Source organism: Peromyscus californicus, unplaced genomic scaffold (genome assembly GCF_007827085.1).
Source record: "Peromyscus californicus insignis strain IS unplaced genomic scaffold, ASM782708v3 Scaffold_14__1_contigs__length_90479793_seg_2, whole genome shotgun sequence".
NCBI lineage: Eukaryota > Metazoa > Chordata > Mammalia > Rodentia > Cricetidae > Peromyscus > Peromyscus californicus.
Window position 1 is genome coordinate 55,021,532 of NW_026294436.1, and position 20,216 is coordinate 55,041,747.

General features: G+C 41.7%; 1 protein-coding gene across 22 annotated transcripts in view; it reads left to right on the forward strand.

Annotated features, from left to right (window-relative positions):
- Positions 1–873: 873 nt before the first annotated feature.
- Positions 874–20,216, forward strand: part of Ccdc190 (coiled-coil domain containing 190) — a 65,537-nt gene continuing 46,194 nt past the window's right edge. For 2 of the 22 annotated variants that reach the window (XR_008217972.1, XR_008217973.1), the window contains exons 1-5: positions 874–1,187; positions 1,270–1,545; positions 1,662–1,772; positions 3,777–3,897; positions 4,234–17,261. The gene's annotated coding sequence lies outside the window, so the exon portion shown is untranslated. Of the gene's footprint in view, positions 1,188–1,269; positions 1,546–1,661; positions 1,773–3,697; positions 3,898–4,233; positions 17,262–20,216 lie in introns of all 22 variants that reach the window. The other 20 variants (XR_008217974.1, XR_008217976.1, XR_008217979.1 and 17 more) reach the window with 20 other exon arrangements.

Here is a 20,216-nt window from a genome sequence, read left to right on the forward strand (position 1 = left end):
AATAGATACTTACCATGGGTGGCTGTCACAAGGACTTTGGTGAAAACTGGTTTTGAAAACATCTGGATGATCTGTAATATTCTAGAGTTATACACTTCACCTAAAATAAAATATAAATAAATATAAATATATAAATATAAATGAAATATAAGGATACAGTGAGGCCTATAGCCTGTACCATGATGAACAGAGGCTAAGGCTTGCTCTTCAAGTGCCACCATATGAAACCACGTTCATTTGTTTTAAAATTCCCAGTTGCCTAATGTCAATTAGAATATTATCACAGGGCAAAAACATTCCAAAGGACAGAGGCTGCATCTTGAAGGAGTTTACAGAACAGATTTTCTGAGCTCCAGTGTTTGCTCGTGGCTGTTCATGTACTGCAGTGGATGTGGACATTGAATACAGAAGTTTGTTTACATTTTTTTCTTTCATTATAATCTTGGATTACAGTGATGCGGTTCATTTCAATTGCTTTCTGACCACTAGCCTCTATCATCTGTGACTGGCTTATAAACATTGTCTGCCCATCCATACACCCCAGCAAAGTCACAGCAACAGTGCTCTAGGGCACCAGCACCTACTGTAGTAGGCTAGAAGGTCATATGATTATGAGTCCACAGGGACTTGTCTGTGAAGGGACAGTAATTGAGACACCAAGTGAAGGGAGTAGAAGGAGAGCGGGGGCAGGTGAAAGCAGAGGGCAGAGCAGAGCTGGGAAGGAGACCAATGTGGGTAAAGTTTGATTTAGGATAAGCTTTCTATGTGGCCAGAGTACAGAATGCTGCTAAGCTGGGAGCAAATTACACAAAAGAAAATAGCTATGAGACTGGAAGAATGCTGGACCAGACCACACACAAGGCACAGGTTCGAGCAGCCATCCCTGACTGGGGAATGTTAGTGGCATCTCTGTATGCAGTGGCTGTTCCTTCCGAAAGAGGAAATTTAGGCTACTGTGTGTTTTAACACACACACCCTTACACTCACGTGTAGATCACTGGCAGAGAGCATGCACATGAGTACCTGCCAATCATACACAGAAGTATGAATCCTCCCTGCTTGTGCAATAACACAGAGCTCCATCAAAGCTTGAAACTGTCGAATCGATCCCCTCCACCCTCTCCCTACCATCCTGCATTCTCCATCCATCATCCCACAGCAAGATTTTCGCATTCTGAGACAGGCAGGTAAGCGGAGCATGTATTTTCTTAGCTTTTGCAATTATTTCTGTATTTCAGCTCTATTAAATAATCACTCTTTCTTTGGCAGTCAAGGATCAGAATCTGCAGGGGTGAGATGGGGACTGTGAATTCATAACAAGTCCCTCAAATATCTTGACAATCATGAAGTTTAGAATCAGAGGCTTCAGGGAGCACCTGGAACATCTCTGAAAGATGTGGGACTGAGTTAACCAACCTTCTCTCTTATGAGAGAGAAAGGGGGCTTGGTCGTGCTTGGATGTGTCCTGTGGGCCTCTGAAAGCAAGCTAAGGACAGCACCATGCAGTCCCATTTGCCAAAGGAGAAGATGAGAGCGAGGAGGGAGGTGAGAGGAAGGGGGGCGGGAGTTGGACAGTGGGAGGAAGACAGAATGCGTGGGGGAAAGCGTAAACAGTTCTATTTATTCCTGTCAGCTCCTAACAGCACACTTGCTTTGCACAGGAGGGTGATTCAAGGGAAACTTGGACACGTGAATTTAAGTTTTACTTAAATTGGGATGGCAGACCCTGGAAGATAGCTGGAAAATACTGTTGATCACAAATGGCTATGCTTGTGAGTACTGCATTCAAACCCAAACATTTGCCATCAAATATTTCAGCAATTTTTTTAATTCAAAAACAGCAGGAATGGGGGTTATATCTCAGTGGTACAGTGCTTCTGTACTTGCTTCTGTACAATCCTCTACCGAAAAAGAAATCAGATGCAAAAATTAACTCCGTGTTTTATAAATACCCTATCAGCCTTAATAACAAACACAACCAAAACTTTTACCATCGGTGAAACCGAGAGGGATATTTCTGCACATGGAAGAAGAGGAGCATATGAGACTTTGTATTAGGGGCTTGTCTCTTCAGCTAGCCACAGGGCACTGACCAGGATGTCACAGATTGGGGGAAATACATGAGATGGGAACTTTCTGGTAATCAGTAGCAGTGTCCAATTAGAGTGCAGATGTCTATGCTTCAGAATGGTCCTGCTACAAACAGACAAGGAAATGTTTCCTGTGCAGAGGTTGAACTGGGAAGCATAAGGTATAGGAAGGATGAAGGGAAGAGGAAGCAGGTGTCTTGGTTCTGCTAAAAGAAGAAAGGAGACTCGGGAGTCTCATGTGTCACATTCAGAGGTATGGACACTGGTAGAACGTTGCAGGGTGTGGAAGGCATCCACTTTCAATCCATGAGAAAAACATTCCTGGCATAAGAATTATTACAGTCTACTTGCTGCTTAATGAACTGCAGATAATGTGTGTGCACGTACCTGTGTGGGCATATGCAAAATCTATTAAGTTATATAGCACTTGGTAGTTCATTGACAACAAATAATAAAGAGAGTCTGTGATGTAGGCGGGCATAATTATCTCCATTTAACAAACAAAAACCTGAAGCCCTGAGAGATTAGTGACTTGCTTAACAACACAAAACAATGGGGCTTAAGTCAAGGTTAAGACCAGCTCTCTTCACTCTTAGTCTTGTATTTTTCTACAAATCCATACTTTTGACTCAGTAGTGAACTAATAAACTATACTAAACCTTTTTAAATTTGGGGTATCAGCAAAGGACTGGAAGATCACATTATTCATGCCGCAGCTTAGATATGGTTTGTCCCCTAAAAGTTCGTGTGTTGTAAAACTGGTGACCAATGTAGGAACATTGAGAGGTAGTGGGAACAATCAGAAATGGACCTAAGTGGGAGGTGTCTTGGTCATGGAGGCACCACATCTTGAAAGGGTTGTTGTGTCTTTCTCCAGAGACTGGGTCAGTTTCCTCAAGACTCAATTATGCCTGGCAGGAGCAAGTTAGGTCTCCCAGGACTGGATTAGTTACAAGAAATGGTCATTATTGTATTGCATTACAAGTGGGCCAGCTTTCCTTTGTCTCTCACACACGCTGTCCCTTCTCTCATGCCCAGCCCTCTTTCTACTCCTCTGCCATCACATGATGCAGAGGGACATGGTCCCTTCCCAGAAGTAGAAGCAGAAGCCTGCCTTCAGTCTGCTAGCTAAAGTAAACTTCATCTTTTTATAATTTACCCAGTGTAGTATTACATCATAGCAACACAAACTAAGGCATCCCAGGAACCAACGCACAGGGAATATTTGAGATTTCCTGGCTACACAGCGGGAGGAGGGCCTCCATGCTGCCATACTTTCGTGCATGCTGCTCCTCTGCCTGGAACGTCTTCAATCCTAAACTTCTTTCCGGTCCTCTCCACATCCCCATTTGACAGCCATCATGTCTTCCAAGACGCCTTCTTAGATCTCCAGTGCTGGGAATATGCCCTCCCTTTATATTCTAGTAACTCCTAGGGCTCAGGTTCGTCACAGCATATACACAATGTTGTAAATGGCTGTTTAGGGCTCCTATCTTTCCCTAGGTACAGCCTGAGCTCCTAGAGACAGGAAATGTGCCTCGTTACTGATATCCTCTAATCTTGGTATAAGCCTTGGCACATATTCCATATTCAAAAATTGTTCTTAGTTTGAATTTTCTGCGTAACGTTTGCTGGAGGAATGGCATGCAAGCGACCAAGGCTAGAAATGAGATCTGCCTCCCACAGACAGGATCCCTGCACCTTGCACCAATCCTCTCTACTAAGCGCTAATCTCCTGAGTATGATTCATCACCAGAGCAACTGCCTGAGAACGCTGTGCCCTTCTCTCAACGGAGCCATAATAAAGGTTAGTTTACTTTAAGCAAATGGTGTTTTCTTTCCTCCCTTCTATTTTTTTTTCACTAGCTATTTTTTTTCCTTCTATTTACTTACCCAGTGGTGGTAAGAAAAGAAAAATGACTCCAATTTCTATTTAGATATTTGATATGCAGCATGTTTAGATAAGGAGAGCTATAAATTGCCAGGCAGGCACCATTTGGATACCCAAATTGAGTTCCTTCTATTTTAGATTTCAATATAGCGAAGAAAAGGAGTGTGCAGGAAGAATTGCATACCACATACAGGTGGATATATAGATATAATTTGAGGGTTTAAACCTAAAACTGTATTATTTCCAATCCAGTGTTTGAGTTCATGATCAGCACTATACATTGAAAGGAACGTACCTGGCATCACCAAAAACGGCAAATGGCAGCAGTCTCAGAATTCAATGCAGACAGCACTGTTTGAGCCCTGGTTCTGACCCAACCACAAACTGGCTAAGAGAACCTAAGAGAAGCGTCAGTTGCTCTGGACCTCTGTTCTGTCACTTGTAAAAGGAGTTAGGCATGGGTAAGATGTGAAAAGTCCAAGCCCACTTACTTCTACAAGGAGTTGCTTTAGTATGCCTGTGTGGTTTGCTTTGCACTGAGGGTGAATCATATGTCCAGTGGGCTATCCCATCTCTGTTGGAGATACATGCTCTCCCTACCTGAAAATGTGTCCATTTTGTTTCCCATGTACCTATTCTGGAGACCTTTGGTTTTGTTTGTTTGTTTGTTTTTGTTTTTGTTTTTTCCTTCATGAAACTGAATATTTACATTTCACAAAAACTCCAATTTAATCTGTTTTCAGCAATTTCTCAGCCATGAATAAACCTGCTACACTCTGAACATCACCTTGGCGAATGGGTAAATAAGATACTGCTGCTTGAAAGATGATCCCTTGGATTAATTGTATTTCTTGGCGCATTTAAAATATTTGGTTCTCAAAATGGGTTTCATTTGAGACATTTGATTTTGATGCAAATATGGGCAAACACATGAAATTCAGCCAAACTCTGACTTCCCAGGTTCCTCAGAAATTCCCGTTCTCAGCTGACAGATAGGCTGTACACACATCGAGACCCAAATAGACATCAGGTACCTCATAAGCTTCGCTTCCCTTCACGCCCAGATTCATTGCTCAGTAATGGTCTTTGACCTCCCATTGTCGTCAGAGTAGAGTTCAACTTCTCAGCTCTTCTTCTCTCCATCGTTAGCTCTCAACCTCCAGATAGCACTTCCCATGATGCTTTGTGTTGCATTGAACTAACCCAGGCCCGATCCTTTCTTTGTATACTCTGTGCTTTCCCTGCCCCCATCGTTCATATCGTCCCTTGCCCGGGTGCCTCTAGCTCTTCACTTTGCAGACAGTTAGATGGCATGATGTGCATCACCATGTCAGTCCAGTTTCTGGGATAGCTTGCAGTAAATCACGGACCTTGGTTTCCTCACTCGTTCATGTTTTGTTCATTCACTCCTGGATGACTTGGTTGACCAAGTGTGGTTGTAGTTACACAGAGGAAACTTCGAGCAGAATAGCTGTAGAATTTGTAGGTACAGTACAAAATGTAAGTTTAGGCTTTTTGAAAAAAAAATAATTTCATGACAGTTTTGGTACACATTATAAGCACAGGACTCTGATAAGTACAGAGATAAGTACAAAGATTGTATACCTTGGCTCAGGGAAGCCCATGGTTGTGACATGGATAAGTAAAAACCACCTCTATGTGATACTAAGTGCTGTGACATGCATAAGCAGAGGATGCTGGGGAAGTGGGCGTGGTTAAGAATGGCTCAACCTTTGCTAGAAAATGGAGGGTGGAAGGTGGCGAGAAAATCTTAAGAAGGAAGTAGCACCTAAATTCACTTGCACACTTCAAAATGAAGTGTGAAAATGTGGGGGGAAGAAAAGAGTAAGAATAAATCAAAACATGAAACAACGCAAAAAAAAAAAAAAAAAAAAAAGAGGGGAAAAAAGGAGCTGAACACAATGTCCAAATTACGAATATCCTTGAAGACTCTCAAACACTTTTGACAATGAATCACAGAAATAAGTGTATGCTTTGACCTAATACACGCATTGAAACAGAGCTTCACCAAAACACATATGGTTTATTTGCTCTTTCATAGTGTTACCTAAGTTTATAACCCATAATATGAATGGCCCTGTTTTCAGGACTACCTGAAGTGCTACCTTCTTGCCAGGTCTCCCTAATCCTTTCAGACTTAAGCCACCTGGATTCCTGGGTGCGTTTCTGCTGGCATCTAGATTCTGGTGTCTGTGTCATGCCTTATATCACTTAATGATGCTATAACTTGAAGGCAACCTCAGGTGCTTGGTGCCTACCAGGCTCTGCTAAATGCTGTAAGCAGTCTGTTGTCTTCCTCAGTCTTTACATCCACCACTGGCCTGCTCTGGCCTGTCATTTCTCACCAGTTTAACTACCTCATTCTTGCTAATGAGTTCAAGGAGAATCCTTGGTCTCAAATGACTAGATCTTTTCCCACAGGATAGGATGGTACATGGCACACAGGCACACACCCATGAGGGAAAGGAGGCAGGATGGAGGCCAGCTTGAGCTATAAGGAAAAATTTTATCTAAAAAAAAAAAAAAAAAAGAAAGAAAGAAAGAAACAATCAAGCTCTAGGTATACCTCAGTACTGAAGTGCACTCTCACTTCAACCTGGGAGAGGGAAAATCAGTTTTCTCCAATGGAATGATACTGGGTATGTCAACCACTCCAGGACAGGCCTCGTAAGTGAACTCCACAATTTGTGTGTGTGTGTATAGGTGGACGTTTCTGTCCCACCAACAACTCCCAAATACCCGGCAGCCGTTTCCCAATTAACTGACCAGAGGCTTAATATTACTTATAAATGCTCAGCAGGTAGCTCAGGCTTATTACTAACTAGATCTTACACTTAAATTAACCCATAATTCTTATCTATGTTTAGCCACATGGCTTAGTAGCTTTTCTCAGTGTGACATTCTTATCTTGCTTCCTCTGTGTCTGGCCGGTGACTCCTGACTCCCCCCTCTCCTTCCCAGCATCCTTAGTTTGGCTTTCCCACCTAACTTCCTGCCTAGCTACTGGCCTGTCAGCTCTTTATTAACCAATGACAGTAATACATATTCATAGTGTAGAAAAGGATTGTTCCACGGCATGTGTATGCTTTTAATTTGGTTAGAGTTTGGTGGGGTTTTTCTGTTTTGTTTTTTAAGATGTAGTTTTATTTTGTTTTCTTGTTTGGGGGTTGTTTTATTGAGTGTTTGTTTGTTTGTTGTTTTGAGAAAGAACTCAAAGTTTGTTGAGGGAGGCGAGGATTTGGAAGGACTTGGAGAAGGGGAAGAATATGATCAAAACATATTTAAATTTAAAATTTAAAAACTAAGCTTGGGGTGTACCTAGTGCTAAAGTACTTGCCTAGGATGTGCAAGGCCCTTGTCCTTGTCCTCAGTGCCACAAGCAGCAACAAAATAGACCCCTTTCCTTGATACATTCTGGAATTAATATCAAACCATTCTGATTCTTTGTGATCTTCTCTGTGCTTTCTGGTAGTCTAACATCAAATTCTAGTCATATATTCCCAAAATCTCACACTGTCAAATCAGTCTGTAGAACAGGCCTTAAATAAAGATAAATTGCTCTGACCATGAGTTTGCAGGTCTTTTCATACTTCAGTGGTGGAGAAGGATTTAGGCTATTTTTTGTAACCACTGTATTGCTGGAACTTTCACATGTATTTTATTATAAAGACTTTAAGTATACCTGTGAACCAAGAATCCCTGTTATTACCAGTTCCCATCTGATAAATGATCACAGACTTCAGTGTGTCTGACTCAAAGGTCACACTCTTTCCATTATGCTAATTAAATGACAGCAGTGACAGTCTGTGGTGAATAAAGGACCAGCTGGACGCCACAGCCAGCAGGGCCACCCTGGGCACAAGTGTTCACTTAACCAAAGAAACCCCGCGGCAAAGCACAGCTCCCTGCTTCCTAGTTAAATGATGTTACATGGTGACTTCTGGTCTCCCTTGCTAGCTTGCCACTGATTGTTTGCCCTGGTGCTTTCTCAGGGTCATTGGCCTATTTCAGAGTTTACACTGGATATAGAATATCAAGTTCTGAAGGTTAGCCATCCCATTTCTGTCCTTTATCTGTTATTTTATGAACCCAGTCTTTTTTATTTCCTTTTTAGTGACAGGAGCAAAAAAAAATTCCTTTGCTTTCCCTGGGAGGCATGTATGCTAATGCAAGCTAGAACAAAGCCCACCTGTGTTCAGAGACTTTGACATTGTCCCACTGGCTTATACCCCTGTTTAGGGGAAAGAGGCCCAGTTTCCATCCCAGAGACCAAGTTTGTCTACTCCTGCATGATCAGGGGCAGAAATTGCTCTTCTGTGGTTCCAGCCCATGAGTATACTTGAGATAGAAATATCCTACAGGGCCGGAGAGAAGGCTCAGCAATTAAGAGCACTAGCTGTTCTTGCAGAGGCCCTGGGTTCAATTCCCAGCACTCACAAGACAGCTCACAACTGTCTGTAACTCCAGTTGCAGGGGAGCCAACGCCCTTACGTAGACATGCGTACAGACAAAACACTAGTGCATATAAAATAAAAATTAATTTTAAAAAAGAAGTATCCTATGGAGTAAACCCGGGCTAATAAAAATACTGCAATATGGAGAGAAGAAGAAGCTATCTCTAATTTATAGCAAGGAAATTGGTGCCAGAAGGTGGCATAGTGAGTGGAAAGAACTGGGCGGCAGGAGGACTGGTTTCAACAACCACAGAATGAGATATTTATGAAAGCATTTTTGGAAGTTAGAATCATGACTCCTGATACTGAACAGTGACTTGAGGAATCAGGGATTTTAATGCCTAAATTGGGGAGCTAAGGCTCAGAGGTCCAGACAAACAGTTACAACTACCCATGACCAAGCCAGAATTGTGGCTCATACCTTCAGGTAAGAGAATGAGGCAAGGAAATAATGGATATGGCCTCTAGATATACCTACTGCTTGTAGTTAATACATCCCAGGTCATGCCTTTACCTATTAAGTTGAGGACACTGGTTAAAATAAGAATTGCATTGAATTCAGTTCTGGATATGTGTTTGGACTTTGAGTCTAAGGGAACCTGATGTTGATAAGATCCTTTCTAAGCTCTAGGATGAGAAGTGGTGTCTACCTCTTTGTTGATCAAGACTTACGCAGACCCATGTCTTTTCCAGGCATTGTTTAACTCTGACAGGACTCAAGATCCTACCAGACAATGCTTTGCTAACACCAAACTTCACATCTCTCCCAAGCAGGCATTGCTCAGCCATTGCCTCAGCAGACAGCAACTCCAATGTAGGAAAAAAAAATTCCATAGGACTGTCTCCATTTGCATGCTACAATCTTCAGGGAGCCCAGACCAGCTTCTTCCACAGTTGTTGCTACCCTTACAGGAGCAGCTCAGACTGGTCTTCAACCTGAGACACGCTCGTCTCACCTTCTCCAATGCTGGGATCCAGGTATGTGCCACCACGCCCAGCCCAGTAACTTTTTGTTTTGTTTTGTTTTGTTTTTAATCAGAGGCCTCACAAATGATGCAAAAGATCTTGCATGGAGTTGAAGCTGCCACTTATCTTGAAAATGCCACCCCTAACAGCTGTCTTCCCTCTGCTGTTCCATGCCCTCGCTTCCTAAAAACACCTGCATGTGGGTGGGTGGAGTGGGGATAATTACACAAAGTTCACATATTCCCTTTCCTTCGTGACTTAGAAGCCTTTAGCCAAATGGGTTTCCATAATGTAAGATATGCAGAAAGGGCACTGAGTGCTCATCTTGGACCAAATATGAATTATTAATGGTGTGTTTGCTAAATAATTCATCAAATTCAGTGTAGCTTAAGGATTTTAATTCAGACAAAATACAGATGTATCCACCCTTTTCCTGTCTTTCACATTACTTTCTTATTTGTTTAAACTTCTTTAGTAAGGTTTTAATGAAACAACCGCCAGTTTACCCACTCAACAATTAGCCATGCCAAGGATTTTTCTGGGTTTCTAGAGACAGAGCAGTGAACAAAAGAGACAAAGCCATTAATAAATGTTTATTGTACAAGGGATTTTGCTAGACATACAAAGATGTAGAGTTGTCCTGTTTCTGTCCTCAATGAGTAAAGCAGATGAAAGCAATGTAAGATCCAGAGACTCATAAACAGCAAAGGGGGCATGCAAATCAGAGAGGAGAGGAAATGTTTCAAAGGAAGGAGAAAAGAATTGACTGACTTGTGTTATATTGGGTAGGCAAATTACCAATGCTTGTGTACAGGCTTGATTTGGAAAATCTGCACAGAGTATGCAGACAGATGCTGATTAAATTGGGCAACTGATGAAGGCTTTGGGTATTGAATTTTCAATAAGCAAGTGAGTCATGGAAACACTCCTTTATGGTAATTTACATTGGAAATGTTGCTTTCCAAAGACAATCTATGGACTCAATTAAGCAGGGGGGTAATTCAGTAGATGGCCACCTTAAATCTACAAAAGCTGAAAACACTGGACTATAAATAAATTACCAGCCCTGCTTTCAGAAAACAACCAGTTCATCCATGTAAGAGGTTGGGGATTTGACACCAGCAAGCTCATGGAACTCAGGCTTAACTGGCAATCTATTTATGAGACGGTGCAAGATTAGATAAGGAGGGGAATAAGACGCAGGCCTGCTGTGTTGCGAAAATCTTGAGCATATCATTCATAGGAATTTCCTATGTGAGTGACGGCTATAGTGTAATGTAAGTGGTACCTCTGGATAAGTGCATCATAGCGCAGGGACCAGCAGTGAGGAATTCTGAGACCAGCACACTTAACTGAAGAATGGGTCACTGGGAATAGCTTAATGCAAATGTAATCTGGAGTCCAGATATGTTGAGTAGAGGTGGGCTTTTAATGAGATAGTATAAGGGCTATGTAATGTGGGCCCCCTACAAATAACTGAGGGTTCTTTCCAGACTCGTTTTGAAAGACTGGCTGTGTGCCGTACACGCAAATCATGGATACCTACCAAATCCAAAATATCTCCCAAACTATGCATTTTGAAAACTCAAATCTGGGTAACAGGTGTCAGTCAAGAGCTACCTGCTCCAAATGACACTGTGATAGCTTAGAGCAACTTTAGGTGTGGCCTTTTAGGAAATAAAGTAATTGAACGAGTTCAATTGTAATCACTTCAGAGACGCCCTAGAAAGAGGTCCGAGGCAGAGTGCTAGAGAGTCCCATCCGTGCCTCCAATCAGCTTCTACTTTTCTTAAAACAAGATACAAACTTGGCAAACTGCTTTCCTTAGTTGAAAAACTGGGAAGGAAGCTAGTGGTCCTTATTACAGGATTTGAAGGAAAATTAATTGGACAGTACATCAACAGTGCTAATCAGATTTTGTTACAATGTTGCTGTTCTAGAAATGTTAGGTGTTTTATGATCCTTGGTCTTCTCAAAGGCATTTGAGTCTAAATACATGAACATGTGACATTTAATCTTAGTCATCTACTTCTTTAGACTCAGAAGCACCAAGAGAACTAGCAGGGCACACACTTCAGGGGATGTCTGCAATGGGCTTCCAGAGACCATTGCATCATAAGGACTCTGATCTAACGAATGGACTAATCATTTATGGATTTATTGTAGATGGTATTATTGAGAGGTGGTGAAAGGTAGGAGGCTGGATGTAGCTGAAGGAAACAAGTCACTAGGGGCCTGTCTGTGGGGGCTGAATCTCACCCTGGCTCTTTGTTAGTATTCCTTTTCCTCTGCCTGCGGGCCACCATCCTGTGAGCTGTCCTTCTCTACCTGGCCCTGTCTGTCATGATGGGCTGACACGCCTGAAGCCGAGAGACAGGTAAATCTTCCCTGGTCTCACAGCTGCACAAAAACAACCAGTGCAACAATGTGAGTGTGGGTGCGCATCCAGATGTTCATGGACATGGAGGTCATGTGCACGCCCAAACCCAGGACATCCCCAAGATGCTCAGAAGCAAGCGAGTAATGAGAGAGCCAACTAAGAAGAGAAGTCACCTAGTCATCACCCTGGACTTGGTGTTCCTTACCTCAGTGCCCCAGTCTATATTTAAGTGAACGTTTCTTTCAATAAGGTATTTCATACTGTTTTTTAAAAAACACAGTTTTTCTATATTAAATTGCTGGAATGTATGTCAAGTCAATACACATCACGTGATTGCTGTGGATATCAGTCGATATAATTAAAGCACTGATTGGCCAGTGATCATGGTAACTGATACTCTATTCAGCCCTAAGGCTCAGTACCACCAAACCAAGGAATATGGAGGGTCACTCCCCATACCAAACGCAGTCTCAAATACCGCCTACTGCAATTTTGGAGTCTGTCTGTAGGTTTGCTGATGTTTGGCTTCTCTGTTTAGTATTCAGAAAACATTAAGATGCATGTTTCTGATAGCTGTGCACTCAGCTGAGTAGTTATTCCTGAACAAGGATTTTAACCATGCCTACTACAGTGTAATCGGGCTTTGCTATTTAGTGCCACTGAGCCTCATCTTTATTATTAAAAGTTTTCAATTATAGTATTTAAAACAGCTATCTTAACTCTGAAATGTTACATTGCTATTGTTCTTTAGCTAAAATATAGTATAATGGTTCTAAAAAAAAAAATTGCTTAAGGCAATGCTTCTCAACCTATGGGCTGTGACCCCCTTGGCAAAATTGTATCTCCCAAAATATTCACAATTCATTACAGTAGAAAAATTACAGTTATGAAGTAGCAATGAAAATAATTTTATAGTTGGGGGTCACCACAACATGAGGAACTGTATTAAAGGTTCACAGCATTAGGAAGGTTGAGAACCACTGGCTTAAAGGCATATGAAGAAAGGAGAACACACACACACACACACACACACACACACACACACACACACACACACACACACATACATACACACACACGCAAGGAAATTATCAGGCAAGGCAATTCTTAAAAAAGAACAAGAAATATTCAGATTTATTTCTAGGGGGTGAGGTTTGAGCTTCTGGCATGGTAGTGTCGGCATTGGAATTTCAGAGTTAGTGACCATAAACATGGAAGAAAAATGAAACAAAACAGGAGAATCGCACTGAGCGGGAGCTGGCAGGAAATGGCTAACGTTCCACCCAGGGAATCTCCAGTTAGAATGGTGCACAGGCTCAGAAGCAACATTGCACTGCAAGTGAGAGACTTTTCACAGAAATGTAATGTGCAAAAAGCTCCCTCGGAGACCCAGACAGTCAACCATGCGGAAGGCATTGCTCACAGGCGTGAAGGATGTCTGCGTGTTCTGGACCCGAAAGAGTAAGGATTTTAGGTCAAGGAAGGAGACACTAAAAGCAATGCTAAGGACCAAATAGAGTCCTACTTTAACCTCTAATATTAATATTAGCAATTTGTGAATATCTCAGGAAAAATGCTGTGTCTCTTTGCGCCACAAACCACAGCAGAGTTTTCTTGTGTTGTTTTAGATTTTAATTGCTTTGTGTATTCATAGACAGTAATACTGTCAACCTAGAAAAACTGCCTAATAGCAGCTGTATCAGAATTACAAGGGTTTCTTTTCTCTTTCTCCCTCATTCACTACTGAAGCACATTGGCTTACTTGCTGCAACCCCAGACCCTTTATCAGTATGTTTTGAAGCGAAAAGAGACTTCATCCCCTCAACTTTCTGTATGAACCAAAAGTAACAGCCACCACCACCCCCATCTTTCCTCAGTCCTTCAACTACCTCAGTTAATGCAAACTCAAAATAACTATTGGCTTTGACAGTCATTTTGTCACTGTCCTTGGCTTCAGCTGCACTAGAAACTCTCGTGTCTGACCCACCGAGATTGTGTTCTCTTCATAGACACCAAGAATCCTGCTATGGGGAGTCAACTCTGAGATTGTGTTTACCGAGCTGACAGAGCATGTCCGGGGCTCAGCCATCCATTTTTAAGGCTAAGCACCCTTTTTTTTAGCAAAGAGCCATGAAGGAGATTTGACCCAAAGGGACCAGAATGAAACTGCCTCTTATACAAGATGCATTGGAGTCTTTTTTTAAACATCTTCTTTCCTTCCTCTGAGTGAATCACAGTTATTTCAAAGAGAATTTGTCAAGTGGCTCCATAACTATTTCTGTTTGGCGCCTGTGCTCGGCTACTCTCATTATCTGTCTAGGCCGTGTTTCTTGGGTGAACGCATCTTTTTTAAAAAAATGCTGTGGTCTGTAGAGATAACGAGAGTCCTTACAGCCACTTCGATGGCGGGTCTCCCACCTCCGTTTCCAGCTATGTGCCTTCGAGAATGCTGCTTCATTTATTTCATGGCCTCAATTTCATCTCTGAAAAGAAAGAGAAGAAACTGCACTGGGTCTTTGAGAGAGCACTAAGCTGAAAAGTGGAGCGCTAAAATGCTATGTACTTTTCTGTAATTTAATTTAAAATCTACATAGACATCCCTAGTCTGCTGAGAGGCAGATATGTCACCAGTTTGGTGACCAACATCCAGCAACGTCCTCCGGGTCTCTCTGGTTTCCGGGGAAAGATTGTGCAGAGCTTAGCCACGGGCCTGGTGTAGACCAGTGGAGTCAAAGGGAAGAGAAGTGCCCAGCCTGAGCTCTGGGAAGGCTCACACCTGATGGTTTTGTGACTAATTATTGGGCCCATTAAGTCCCTGCTAACTTCCCTAGCACTGCTGGTTCAGGATCCGTGTGACTAGTGTCCTCTCTGAATGTTCCAGGGTCTTCTGCTGGTCCCTGTCACTCAATTTGTGGAACCCAGACAGGCAGGGCAACCCATAGCCTTGCACCAACCTCCCCTCCCCTGCTTCATGCTGACCTCATTTTTCGCTCCCATATCATGATGAGCAATGGAGATCCTCAGAGCTTTTCAGGTCCAAGACAGTAGACACTCCACACAGTTCATCCCCTCATGAAGTCCCATCTCCCCTGTCTCCAGTAAAATGTAGAGCCCTGGGTCCTCTCTGCTGATGGATCCTCCACCCTGGGATGAGAGCGCCTACTCATTCTTAGCTTTCTCTGAGGCTTTTGCCCCTTTGTCTCATTCCACCACCTTTTTCCTGTTCGAATAAGTCTTAAATGATGTCAGGCATGAGAAACACATCTGACTCACTTTGCATTTTCTCTGCTACGTCTCAAAACTTAAGATTCTGAAATTCTAAGACTTTCTCTTCTTCCAGTATACCATTTGTTAATGTTTATAAGGTAAAGCTACCCAAATAAGGAAGGATTGTAAGACCATTGGAAGTGCTGTGAGAGGAAGAAAGTATTTCAGAATTCCGCTTTTCTCTATCACTTTGAAATCATGTAGTGATAACCTCAGTAGCAGTGGTGAACTGTTGTGGGCTGCTTGCAAAAGCTCCTAATGGGAGACTATGGATAACTCTGGGTCCTCACAAGAAGTAAGTCAGAAAAACGAAAACTAAAACATGGAATTCTACAATTAGAAAACCTTCAAGGGTGACTAATTCTCTCTTTGTTTCCAAGCCTTTTCCACTAAGAATTCCCTGAAATTCTCTGTTTGAGGCAGCACTCTGATTCGAATGGTAATATGTACTGTCCATGCATGACTTCTTCTTCTTTTAGTTAATAAATCTGAAATTCAGGGTGAGGCTGGACCTACTGGTACCACACGTGAAGGAAATGCTGGCTGAATTGTGCTGCCCAGGAAGCCTGAGAGAAGGGGGTTTTCATTCCTGTCACACCTTGTGTGACCCCCATTCACACACGGACCACCCCGCGCTCTTTCATAGAAGACCCTGAGCAACAGGGAGGGACCTTCCTGCTCCTCTTGCACCATGTGGCCTTCTTTCTGGAGCTAAGTCTTCCCATAACCATTCCCTTGGCTCGGTCTCCAGTCCCTCTCTCCCCTGCCTTACTTTAGGGGACTGTCATTAAAGGCAGGGACATCTCCCATCCTGACTCATATTCCTACTGACCTGGATCCCAGGTCAGGGTTCATTCTTAATCCAGAAAATTGATTAAGTTGCTCCTCTTCTAGCACATGGCAGGCACCCTTCAGCTTCAGAATGATTTACTTAATAACCCCAGTTGCGGTGTACGATCTCTAACTCTCCGTGTCTTATCTCATCGCGTTTCTCAAGAATTCTCTTACCCTGGCCTTCTGCCTATCAAAATATTCATCACAACAATTTTTGTGGCTTTGCTTTTAACAGAGACACCTCCTTCCATGCACGCTTGCACAGCTGATGTCACTCAACTGGCTTCCAGCACGAGGATTCGTGATGCTGTAGGAAGAGGCATGACTTTTTAAAGTTTAATAAGTCTGAGCTCACAGCCTAAATTCTCTACAGCCGGCTTCCGTGATCACCACCCGCTATTTAACCTCTCCAAACTCATATTTCTTTATCTACAGATGATTGATAATGGTATCAACTGCACAACATTGTTTTGAGCCTTTCAAAACCACATCTGTTCTGGCCTCTCTGCTGCCTGTCATCTGGAATGAAGACGATGTAATGCTTTCAAAATTAGCTGTTTATTGGCAAGAACAGCGCTATAGAATGGGAAGCAGCCCAGAGTCCTCTATTCTAATCCCAGCTCTGCTTTAATTAGCTTGGTAGCCGGGGGAAATGTCTTCCGTTGGAGAAGTGGGTGGTGGGAAGAATTGATGTTTCAGATTCCTTATTTTTCCTTGCACGTGTAGGGGGTATGGGTGGCCTCTTGCCTCCCTTACACGGCTCACTCACTTTTGACCGTGGATGTGCACGCCAATATGGCTTCTGTCTCCCTTGCCGAGGAGAAGGGGTCATGGTTCTGCTCTGTTTCCCCATGTGTACATTCTCCTCCGTGGGATAAGACTGATGACTGAGTGAACTGACCTGCCTACTCCTAAAAACTCGATATCCAGAAGTTTGTCTGTTCACAGACACATAACATATTATACTATATTAGAATGTGTCAGCATGATATCCGTGCTACTTGGACTCCACCTGACTTGATCTTCATCTTATCTTTTTTTCAAATATTCAGAACTTGGAAAAGAAACAGAGAAAGAGTTCATCTGGACCTTTCTGGACTTCAAGCCAAGAGTTGACTATGGTCATTTCTCATTTGGAACTTGTGATCTGAGGGAGATAATGAATGTCTGTCTCTCCCATGGCGGTCCATGGAGATTGTTCAGCAAGGCAATGCTTTCAATTCCATATGGAGAGATGAGCTCACCTATTGAACTTTTATTTGCTTTACAGCAGAGAAAAAAAATGAAGGCATGCATTTTTTCCCCTACAGTTTCACATACACCTTGGTCAACAGAGGACTCAAAAGCCAGCCCAAAGAGTGTGTACCCTCTAATTAATTAAATTATTTACATGTCCCAATGTCTTAAAAGAACAGAGCTCTAGAAAAATTAATCTAGTCATAAGATATTCTCCTATAAAAGGACATGAGATTCGAGATAGTTATCGATCTTATTTCTCATCTGAACAGATAATTCACTGAGGCGTTATTGACAACTGAAGAGATAGAAGTTGTGGGTCCCAAGTCATAGTAGCTAAAACTAATAGCAGCCATGGGAAATAAAGTCTGAAGTTGTCCCCTTCCTTCATGCTTTATTCCGCTTGGCTCCTGTCATATGTGGTGACTTCTCCTCCTGCTGCATTCATCCTTCTTAGACTTTTCTTTCATTTCCTTTTGACCACCTCACCAGGGACAGCCTTTCCACACTCTGGAATTCTCACCTCCACCTCCACACTCTGCTATTAGTAGACTTTCTTTTTAATTAAATATATTTTAATTGATGCATAAAATAAACATACTATAGATTATTGTGTGATGTTTCAATGTATTCATGTTTAAAATTTAGTTTGGGAGCTTTTTGTTTTCTTTCTATTTTCCTTTTATTGAAAATAGGTTTTTTTTCTCATATAATATATCCTGATTACAGTTTGTCCTCCACCTACTCTTCCCAGTTCCTCCCTACCCATCCCATCTGATCCAAACCTTTTTCTGTCTCTCATTAGAAAACAAATAGGTTCCTACGGGATAATAATAAAATAAAATACAATATGATAATATATTTTTTAAAAAGCCTAATACATTGGAATAGTACAAAACAAACAGAAGGAAAGGAGACCAAGAAAAGGCACAGGAAAATGATATCAACTCAGAGACTAGACCCACTCATTCACACACTCAGAAATCCCATAACACTAAAATGGAAGCCATTATGTATACACAAAGAACCTGTAGCTCTAAAAGATATATATAACTATATATAAAAATATATAAAATAAGATATATATAGAGAGAATTATATAAGGTAAAATATCCTATATAATAAGATATGTATAAAATAAAATAAAATATCATATATATATTATAAGATAATTTTTTTAAAAAAGGAAAGGCCCTGAGATGGCATTATGAGATGAGGAATCTCCAAAGACACCACTGAGCTTGTTTTCTCTTGGCATCTACTGCTGGGCATGCATCCTACCCTCAAGAGTAGTTTGTTTCCCCAGCAAGACTCCCTTGAAGAAAACTCAATTTCTATCAGCAAGTGGCTCTCAATTGGAGACAGTTTCTGAGTTAGGAATGGGGGCATGTGTATATTTCCCCTTCCAGTTCTAGGACCCTATGTGATGCAGACCTATGCAGGCCCTGTGCATGCCGCCTCAGTCTCTGTGAGTTCATATAAGCAAATACATATCATATTTGTCTTTCTGTGTCTGGGTTACCTCACTCAGGATGATTTTTTTCTAGTACCATCCATTTACCTGAAAATTTCATTTCTTTAACAGTTGACTAATAGTACATTGTGTTAATGTACCACATTTTCTTTACTCATTCATCTGTTGAGGGACATTTAGGTTGTTCCCAATTTCTGGATATTATGAATAGAGCAGCAATGAACATGACTGAGCAAGTGTCTCTGTGGTAGGATGAAGTATCCTTTGGGTACATGCCCAAGAGTGGTATAGCTGGATCTTAAGATAGATCAAGTCCCATCTTCCTGAGGAACTGCCACACTGATTTCCATAGTGGCTGTACAAGTTTGCACTCCCACCAGCAATGAATGAGTGTTCATCTTATTCCACATCCTTGCCAGCATGAGCTGTCATTTGTTTTGTTGATCTTAGCCATTTTGAAGGGTATAAAGTGAAATCTCAAAGTAGTTTTGATTTTCATTACCTTGATAGCTAAGGATGTTGATTATTTTTTTAAGTGTTTCTCAGCCATTTGAGATTTCTCTTTTGAGAATTCTCTGTTTAGATCTGTAACCCATTTTTAAACTGTTTTGTTTTCTTCACATCTAGTTTTTGAGCTCTTTAAGTATTTTGGGTATTAGCCCTCTACTGGATGTGTAGTTGGTAAAAATCTTTTCCCATTCTGTAGGCAGCTGCTTTGTTCAAATGACAGTGTCCTTTGCCATGCAGCAGCTTTTCAGTTTCATGAGGTCTGGTTTATTAATTGTTAATAGCCTCCGCTATTGGTGTTCTGTTCAGAAAGTCTTTCCATGTTCCAATGAGTTCAAAGCTACTCCCCACTTTCTCTTCTATCAGGTTCAGTGTATCTGGTTTTATGTTGAGGTCTTTGATCCATTTGGACTTGAGTTTTGTGCAGGGTGATAAGTACGGATTTATTCACATTATTCTACAAGCAGCTGTCCAGTTTGACCAGCACCATTTATTGAAGATACTGTCTTTTTTCCAGTGTGTATTTCTGGCTTCTTTGTCAAAAATCAGGTGTTTGTAGGTGTGTGGATTTATGTCTGGGTCTTCAGTTTATTTCTATTGATCGGTGAGTCTGTTTGTGTGCCAATGCCATGCTGTTTTTATTACTATAGTTTTGGAGTACAACTTGAACTCAGGAATGATGAGAGCTCGAGTATTCTTATTGTTCAGATTTTTTTTTTAGCTATCCTAGGTTTTGTGTGTGTGTGTGTGTGTGTGTGTGTGTGTGTGTGTGTGTGTGTGTGTGTGTTTACATATGAAGCTGAAAATTGTCCTTTCAAGATCTGTGAAGAATTGTATTGGAATTTTGATAGAGATTGCATTGAATCTGTAGATTGCCTTTAGTAGGATGGCCATTTTTACTGTATCAGTGCTACCAATCCATGAGCATGGATGATCTTTTCATCTTCTGATATCTTCTTTAATTTCTTTCTTTGACATTGTAAAGTTTTTATCATCCAAGTCTTTCACTTGCATGGTTAGAGTCACCCTAAGATATTTTATGATGTTTGAGGCTATTGTGAAAGGTACTGTTTCCCTGATTTCTTCTCAACCCATT